General features: G+C 40.2%; 1 pseudogene across 1 annotated transcript; it reads left to right on the top strand.

Moving 5' to 3' along the window:
- Positions 1 to 1,836: 1,836 nt before the first annotated feature.
- On the top strand, positions 1,837 to 2,552 carry LOC309859304 (swi5-dependent recombination DNA repair protein 1 homolog pseudogene; annotated as a pseudogene). The gene has a single exon. The product of its transcript is annotated as a swi5-dependent recombination DNA repair protein 1 homolog pseudogene (transcript).
- Positions 2,553 to 8,647: the final 6,095 nt, after the last annotated feature.

Below are 8,647 nucleotides of genomic sequence, written 5' to 3'. Positions count from 1 at the left end.
TCAAATTATTTAGGATAAGTATCTAGTTTCTCATTATCTCCCTTTTATTTTCTCACCCATAATTAAAAAAGAAGAAGAAGAAGAAGAAGAAAATAGCACTTTCCAACTCTCAGACTACAAATTAAAAGACTGTTGGAAACTATATAGGAAAACAGGCTCCCTCTCAAACCGGGAGAGAATAAACTGGTGTTAAAGTTTGTTAGCAATTTCACAATATCTATCTAAAGGGTAAATCACATCACTTTTGACACAACAGTTCTGCCTCTAGGAATTTATTTCACAGATATTTTTGCCCAAATATTCATCGTCATATTATTCCTCAGAGCAAAACAAAACAAATCTGAAAATTAAATGCTCTAAAAGGATACCAATAAATTAGAGAACATTGACACAGCCATACAATATGAAGTACTGTCCAGCCATTTTTTAAAAGAACATGGTTCTGTGCATACTTAAAAGAAGACTAAACATTATACTTAAAGAGAAAGAGCCAGTTTTTGCATTACATGTGTATTATCATTCCATCTGTGTAAAAATACAGAATTGTAGGGGCAGCTGGTGGCTCAGTCAGTTAAGTGCCTGACTTTTGATTTTGGCTCAGATCCAGATCTCAGGGTCCTGAGATGGAGCCCCACACTGGGCTGGGTTCTGCGCTCATCAGGACGGCTGCTTGTCCCTTTCCCTCCCCCTCTGTCTCTCCTCTCATTCGTGCACTTTCTCTCTTTCTCTTTCTCTCTCTCGCTCAGATAAATAAATAAAATCTTTAAAAAAAAAAACCCACACAATTTCCAGTATTTAGAAAAACATTAAATATTAAATTTAAGCTTCAAAAATTGTTTTCAAATATTTAATGTGTTTCTCAGTTTGTTATCATGAATATAACTTCTAGTATATGATTTTCATTCTTGAAATGGCTACATGTAGTTTTTGATCAAGACTTTTAAGAAATGATTTAGTCTAACTCTTGATGGGCACGTTTGATGAAAAACTTTATTTTCACTAGAATACAATACAAAAAATTTTAGTTACTTAATAACCATGTGAAAATTTTAACATAGTTGAGAGTCTATGTTTTCAGAGGAACGTCGTCTTCTTTTCTTTCATCGATAAATGTAAAGTTAAAACTTCTTTGGTGATGTGACTGGATTTCCAAGTTAACCAAACACTTCCATAACAAGTATTTCACAACCTAAATAGTCTTTCATTTGCAAAAAGTCATGGGCCTTGCTAAAGCAGTCAACCTCAAAGTGGTTTGGATGGTCCTAAAAAGGCATGTCAGCCCCAATTAGGCAGAACTGTATAAAACATGCAGTGTACTGGATTGAGAAGTGCCCCCGCCAAATTCATGTCCATCCAGAAGCTCGGAATATGACCTGATTTGAAATAATGCACATGTAATCAAGGCAAGGTTTAAGATAAGATCCTCTTGAATCAGGGTGGGCTCAAAATCCAATGATAGTATCCTTAAAAGAGACAGAAAAGAGAAAGGCCCAAGGATGCAGAGAAGAATGTGATGTGAATATAGAGGCAGGAGTTGAAGTGTTGCATCCTCAGACGAAGGAATGCCAAAGGTCCACAATATTCTATCACCAGAAGCTGGGAGAGAAATAGGAAATGTGTTCTCCCTCACAGCCAGCAGAAGAAACCAACCCTTGGGACACCTTAGATTTCAGACTGCTGACCTCCAGAATTGTGAAAGAATTTCTGTTTTTCTGTTTCTGAATTTCTGTATTTCTGTTACTTTAAAGTCACTTAGTTTGTGGTACTTTGTCATGGCAGGCCAGGAAACTAATATTCATAGACGCCTTCTTGAGGTCCTGCCCCTGGATGCCTGGCATGGGGCAGGGACCTAGGGAGTGGCTGTGGAATCCAGTAGAGCTCTCTTTACGTGAGGTAAACCAATATTTCATTTTCAAGATAGAAAAATCCATCAGACTCAGCACTTTCCCCAGCATTCCACAGCCTGTGCCAATCCACCTCCCCCTCACACAAACTGTTCGAGGAAACCACCTGTGAGGGCAACACTTCGAGAACAACTCAGGAAAATAAGATCTTGGTCTAATTCCTGCTACAGTGTGGCAAAATGTCATCAATAGAGGATGAAGAAAATGATCAGCCTTCTTCAGAGGAAGCAGCATCTCCAACCAGAGAAAACTGTTGGAATATCCAGAAAATTTTAAACATACGATGAATTTGATGAAAGGACATATTTCAAAAACACCTTTAAGAATATTAACGCATGTGTATATCAGTCACTTGATACTAGGTCATGCAGCGGCCCCCAAAAGGATTTTGCAAAACAGAGTCTTCTCAAACAAAGATTAAATGAAGAAAAAGCAAAATTGGTGAGCTTGTTCAAAAAAAAGACCTTCTTCAGAGGTTAAAACTTGTCAAAATATATGGCTCAGACCGTGACCGGGTTACAGCTGCTAATAAGGAAGTGGAGAAGCTTTAGCCAGCTGTTGCTTTATGACATGCAGCCAACTGTGTCTGAGGAGAACAAGAAATCCAGCTTCCCTCAGCTGATGGGCCGCTGTGGGTTAGACAGTTAAGATGCCACCCTATGACGGAAATGAAGAAGAAGGTATAGGTGTTTCATTCATAATTTTTCCTCCAAATGTCTTCAAGAAGGACAACTTAAAAGATACACATTTGAAAAAGAAGATATAAACCATTAGGAATTAGAGAAAGGTATAGGTGAACATCACTTATGTAAATATAAACAAGGCTCTAAGATGAAAATCTGGTATGCGGGGTAAATTTGCCAAAGAAAATCTGATACCTAAAGTAATGTGAAAAAAATAAAATCGTGTTTAAAAAAATAATTTGGACAGTTCTGAAAGTCAATTATATTATTTTGCTCATGGCAAAAAGTTTTATGTTGACTGTTTAAAAAACAGCAGCAGGGGCGCCTGGGTGGCTCAGTGGGTTAAGCCGCTGCCTTCGGCTCAGGTCATGATCTCGGGGTCCTGGGATCGAGTCCCGCATTGGGCTCTCTGCTCAGCAGGGAGCCTGCTTCCTCCTCTCTCTCTCTCTGCCTGCCTCTCTGCCTACTTGTGATCTCTCTGTGTCAAATAAATAAAATCTTTAAAAACAAAACAAAACAAAACAGCAGCAGTCCAGTCTGGTGAATGTCTACACTAAACTGGTCTAAAAATGCCTGCCTCTCTCCTAAGTTTGTGACTTTTGTTTCCATTCATTTACCACATATTTCTGTCTAGATGGTCTAGCAGGTAATGAAGCTCCTATGTCCAAAATTTTACAATAATCATAATAACGTTATGGAGATAAAAATTGGGGATCCTTGCACAAACCAAAAGCCTTTGCCTATCCCAGCCCCCAATCTGCTCCGCTTGTCCCGCCTCCGGTGCTTTGGGCATCTGGAACGCCAGCTCCGGCCAAGCTCCCCCTCCACGCCCACCGGAGATTTTGTGGTCAGCCTGCAGAAGCAGACAGACAGACAGACAGCATAATGCCACCATGCCATCCTTCTTGCTCCTTCATCAATCTGGCCTGCTGCTTCTTTGCTGGGCCTGTATCAGGCCCCACCCTGGTCAGGCACCCTTGAAAAAGAGACCATCCGGCAGCCCCAGGTCCCATCGTGCTGAGGGAGTAGTAACCTGGCGGGACATCTGTGCCTCTTCTGTCCCAGAAATTATCTCAGGGATGTATGCTTGGGATGTCCCCTATGGAGAAGGAGGGTTGATAAATAATGAAAAAAAAAGACGGATCAAATAGGAGAGCATTTTCCTCAGGCCTCCCTCCATGTTCTCACCACCCCCACCCCCACCCCCACCCCCCGCCCCGGCTCTGGCCTTCCTTCGCTGGCCCCTGCATCCTCACCATTTCCTGCTCTGGCTCCTCTCAGATCCGCTCAGGACGCCGGCTGTGCTGCAGGGAAGCCGGCGCAACTTGAGGAATACAGGCCCTGAGCTGAGTGAATACAGGAGCCGGAAGACGGCGTGGCTGTCAGCCGCCAGGAGACTTCCGGTCAAATCTGTCTCTTCAACTGGGCAAACGTGGCCGTGTATTTCACCCTCTCTGAGCACGTTTGTTAGTGGGTGCCCTACCTCACAAGGCTGTGAGAATGTGATAGCATGATAAACGCAAAGGTCCTGACGTGAAGTTGGGAAGTTACTAGCCAGTCAGAGGACAGGCAGTGACAGACATCAGAAAGCCAGAAGGTGCGTCCTCGTCACCTCTGCTTCTCTGTGGAGGTCTGGTTTTTTTCTTTTATTTCTCTCTGCGCAGCCGTTTCTCCTGAGTCCTTATCCCCCTGGCAGAAAATGGCTGCCCCATGCTTTGCTCGTTTTAATTCCAGCCCTGGGGCAGTCTAACCTACAGATCCGAATCCGACTCCTTATCCCAAGAAAGAGAACCAGAGAGGCCAAGCTTGGGCAACAGCTGTCAATCCAGTGACCTCTGTTCCGGGGTCAGAGTCAGTAAATGCCTTCCTTGAATGACAAGCCACTCTAATCTATCTGCAGGTAAAGTTGGTCTCCTTCTGGTCTCCTTCGAAAACAAACAAACTGAAGCACATTTGGTTAAGGATCCAAATTGTCTTGGACGTAGGGTATGGGCAGATGTGTATCCTCCAGGTCTTCAGTGTTTTGATGGATGGGGTTCAGGACGCATCAATCTAACATTCATGATGTATTCATGCAGACTTAGAACAAGTTAGAAAAGTGCCTTAAAAGGAATATGATTATTTACAATACAAAAATATTTACACAGTATCTCCACTTTAACATTTAAATTCGTAAAAAATTGCACAAAGTTTATAAACATTCTATACATGTATAAACATTCTAGAAAACATTTTTATTTAAAAGATGCACAGAAAATACCCTTTTGGAAAGTGAAAGAACCTCCTGAAACAAAAATAGTTACTTCCTTACGCTTCTCTTTAGTTTATAAGGTACTCAGGTATCTTTAAGGTTCAGAACTCTCAGAGTTTGTGTTCTGACATGAATTTTTGTTTGATTCTAAATCTTCATTGAGATGTAATTGACCAAAAAAGTGAGATATTTAAAGTGTATGTGATATATATAGTAAAAGGATCCCCACAATTAAGTTAACACACTCATCACCTCCCATATTTTCCTCTTTAAGGAGACAGAGGACACTTAACAGCTACTCTCCTAGTAAATTTCAGTTATGCAATGTAGTATTATCAACTAAAGTCACCATGCAATGCATTAGAGCCTCAGACCTTATTCAGCGTGCAACTCAGTTTGTACTGTTTATACCTTCTATCCATTTCCCCTACCCCAGCACCTGGCAACCACCATCTACTCTCTGTTTCTAGGAGTCTGACTATTTTTTTTTTAAGATTCCTTATACAAATGATACCATGCAGTATTTGTCTTTCTCTGGTTTATTTCACTTAGCATAATGGCATGAAGTAATTACTAACCCCTGAACTCCCCAGTTATGAAGAATGAAGAATGATTTATGGGATTCTACGAAATGCATACTCAGATCAGATTTACTTCTCTAGTTTGGGAGGATCCTTGGTGTTGTCGTAGGAATTTAGGGTGAAATTTTATTTATTGCATTCTTGTTTTTTCACACTTACTGCCCTAATTCTGGTCCTAATTGCTGATAGCGGTGAGTTGACATATTTGTCATGGGGCCAAGGAAGAGAGGTGAAGGGCAGGAGCTGGGAAGAGCTTGAGGCAATGGGAAAGAAAAACCATTGGATAGGTGTTAAATCTCTAGAGGGAGTGCTTTCCACAAAAAGATGAAGGTTTAAAGAATAGCTTGGCTAAAGTTTGCAATAAAATCAATTAATAAAATTTGGTTACCCTAGATGCTTTAAATAGTTTTTTCAATTTTTTTTAATATAACACACTAGTTTCAAGTATATGACATAGTGATTCAACTCCTCTGCGTTATGCTATGCTCACAAGTGTAGCTACCATCTGTCACCATATAACACTATTGCAATATCATTGACTGTATTCCCTATGTTGTGCCTTTTATTCCTATGATTTGTTGATTTATTCATTCCATAGCTGGAAGCCCATATCTTCCTCTCCCCTTCACCCATTTTGCCCTTCCCCCCCTTCACACCCACTCTGACAATCACTAGTCTATTCTTTGTATTTATGGGTCTTCTTCTGCATTTTGTTTATTTGTTTATTCATTTGTGATTTTTTGGTTTTTTATTTATTTTTAGATTCCACATATGAGTGAAATCAGATGGTATTTGTCTTTGTCTGACTTGATTCACTTAGGATGTCGTCTAGTTCCATCCATGTTGTTGCAAATGTCAAAATCTCATCCTTTTTGAAGAAAAAAAAGGATCTATTCCTTTCTCATGGCTGAGTAATATTCATATATATGTATATTTCTTACATATAGAAATCTTTTCCCCATATCTTGACTATCGTTAATAACACTGTAATAAACACAGGAGTACATATGTCTTTTTTAATTAGTGTTTTCATTTTCTTTGCGTAAACAATCAGTAATGGAATTATTGACTCATTTGGTATTTCTACACTTCATCTTTTAAGGAACCTCCTAAATAATTGTTTTTAAACTTTTTTCCCCAGGTTATTTTTCAATGAATGGAAACAATGACTACAAATTTAACATCACCAATTCAACTCTCTCTCCCCACCAAATTCAGCTTTACATTTCTATAGAAAAACAATCACAGCAATATGTTTAATCTTCTCTTATGTGTATTTTATATAACACTGTATCCCTGAAAATTTCACCTTCTCAGTTCAGTCCAGATAGGGAGGAACATGAAGCCACAATTGGGAGTCTCAAATTACAGGCAAGCTTGTGTGCTGGTGCTCCCTCTAGTGGACATTTTTTGCATTGCATGTGCTTGTTTTGTTTTGGGGTTTTTTTTAAAAAGCAGAACCTTTTTTTTTTTTCTCTCTTTTTAAAGATTTTATTTATTTATTCGAGAGGGAGAGAATGACAAAAAGAGAGTACGAGAGGGAGAAGGTCAGAGGAAGAAGCAGACTCCCCACAGAGCAGGGACTCTGATTCGGGACTAGATTCTGGGACTCCAGCATCATGACCTGCACCAAAGGCAGTCACTTAACCAACTGAGCTACCCAGGTACCCCAGGAGCACTTCTTCATAGGCCAAGAAACATCTCATAAAGCCAAGAATAATCAGAATATAATCTCAAAAGATCCTTGCATGACCAAAAATGCATAATCCAAGAAGATGAAGCTGATTGTATTCACCAGAATTTGCAGGGCCCTTGTTAAAAGAAAGAGCTCCGTAAGACTTTGGAGTGGCAGATTGAACCCCAAGAGACTGCTCATTAATAATTGTTTTCCAAATATTTGTTCTGATTGATGAAGGATTGGGAGTTTGCATTTGGGAATTGGAAAGAAAGAAATTCCATCCTCCCCCTGAGGATGGTGAAAGATGGTAAAAAGTAGGGACCACAGAAAATACATGTTAAGTAAAGTGTTCATTTGGGGCAATCTGAAATGCAGAACCCTTCCCTGGAGAGCAGATTTGTAGGTCTATTGCAGAAAATGGTGAAGATGCTGAATTCTATCTGCTGGGTAATTGGGGGCTCTGGAGGTGACTGAATGGAGGAACCCAACATTACCACCCTGGTCCTTTGCTAGAGAGCTACAGAAATCCATAATGCTCAAAGGCCTCTGAGTCAATACTGCTGAAGTGGTTGAAAGAGTCAAAAGCAATGCTGTTAAGTCAGTGTTTTCCCAGCACAGGAAATGAAGACATATGTGTAGCTTGCTGACAGAGGTTCCGGGTGTTCAGGGTGACTTCACACCTTGTGTTGCTTTCCATGACTCAGGGGGCACCAAAGTCTCTCCACACTACTGAAGGTCCCCCTTTAGTAGGTGGAATGCACATGGGATGCTAAAATGTCAGGGGCTTGATCAATAGGACTGACAATAAACCTCCAGTCAAGGCTAAGGTCTGAGACCTCCCCTGGTCTTACACAATTCTGACACTGATCTCTCTGGGTCATCCTTTTCTGTGTCATCTTGTCATATTAAAATGACTTCCTTTATTGAAGGCTACCTGCCTAGTTTCAACCAGGCATCTAAATCCTGTGTGCATTTACTCAATAACTCTGTTTTTAGTCATAGGTGGATAGAAATATGCTGCTACAATTTTGATGGCTGCTCCTCTTCCTTTATTCTTATGCTCCCTCTATAAGGTCACTTTTCTCTGTCTGAACACTTCACTAACAAACAAAGATGGTAACATATTACGCAAGTGAGAACAGGGAGGTAAGCAAAAAATGGAGAAAATACCTCTCAGACAAAATAGATACTGCAAAGTCCATATGTAAGACTAATGTAATGTTTGCATAATCCTGAAACCACTAACTGAGAACAGTTCTAACATCTTTCACTGCTGTGATGAAGGGAAAACCTCAGGGCTTTTAGAAGTAAAAGAGAACAGTTTTCTGGGAAACTTGCAATTTACTAAGTATCTTTTTCTTAGTTACATTTCCTAGTTGATTATTGTTAGGAGAGGTCATCCAAAGAACATGACAACTGGCAGATATTTGCAAGTGATACATCCAATAAAGGGTTAGTATCCAAAATATATGAAGAACTTATACAGCTCAACACACACACACACACACACACACACACACACACACACAATCCAATTTTTAAATGGGCAG

Source organism: Mustela nivalis (genome assembly GCF_964662115.1).
Source record: "Mustela nivalis genome assembly, chromosome: 2".
NCBI classification, from domain to species: Eukaryota; Metazoa; Chordata; class Mammalia; order Carnivora; family Mustelidae; genus Mustela; species Mustela nivalis.
Note: the sequence above shows the minus strand (reverse complement) of the source record. Positions and strands in the feature narration are given on the sequence as shown.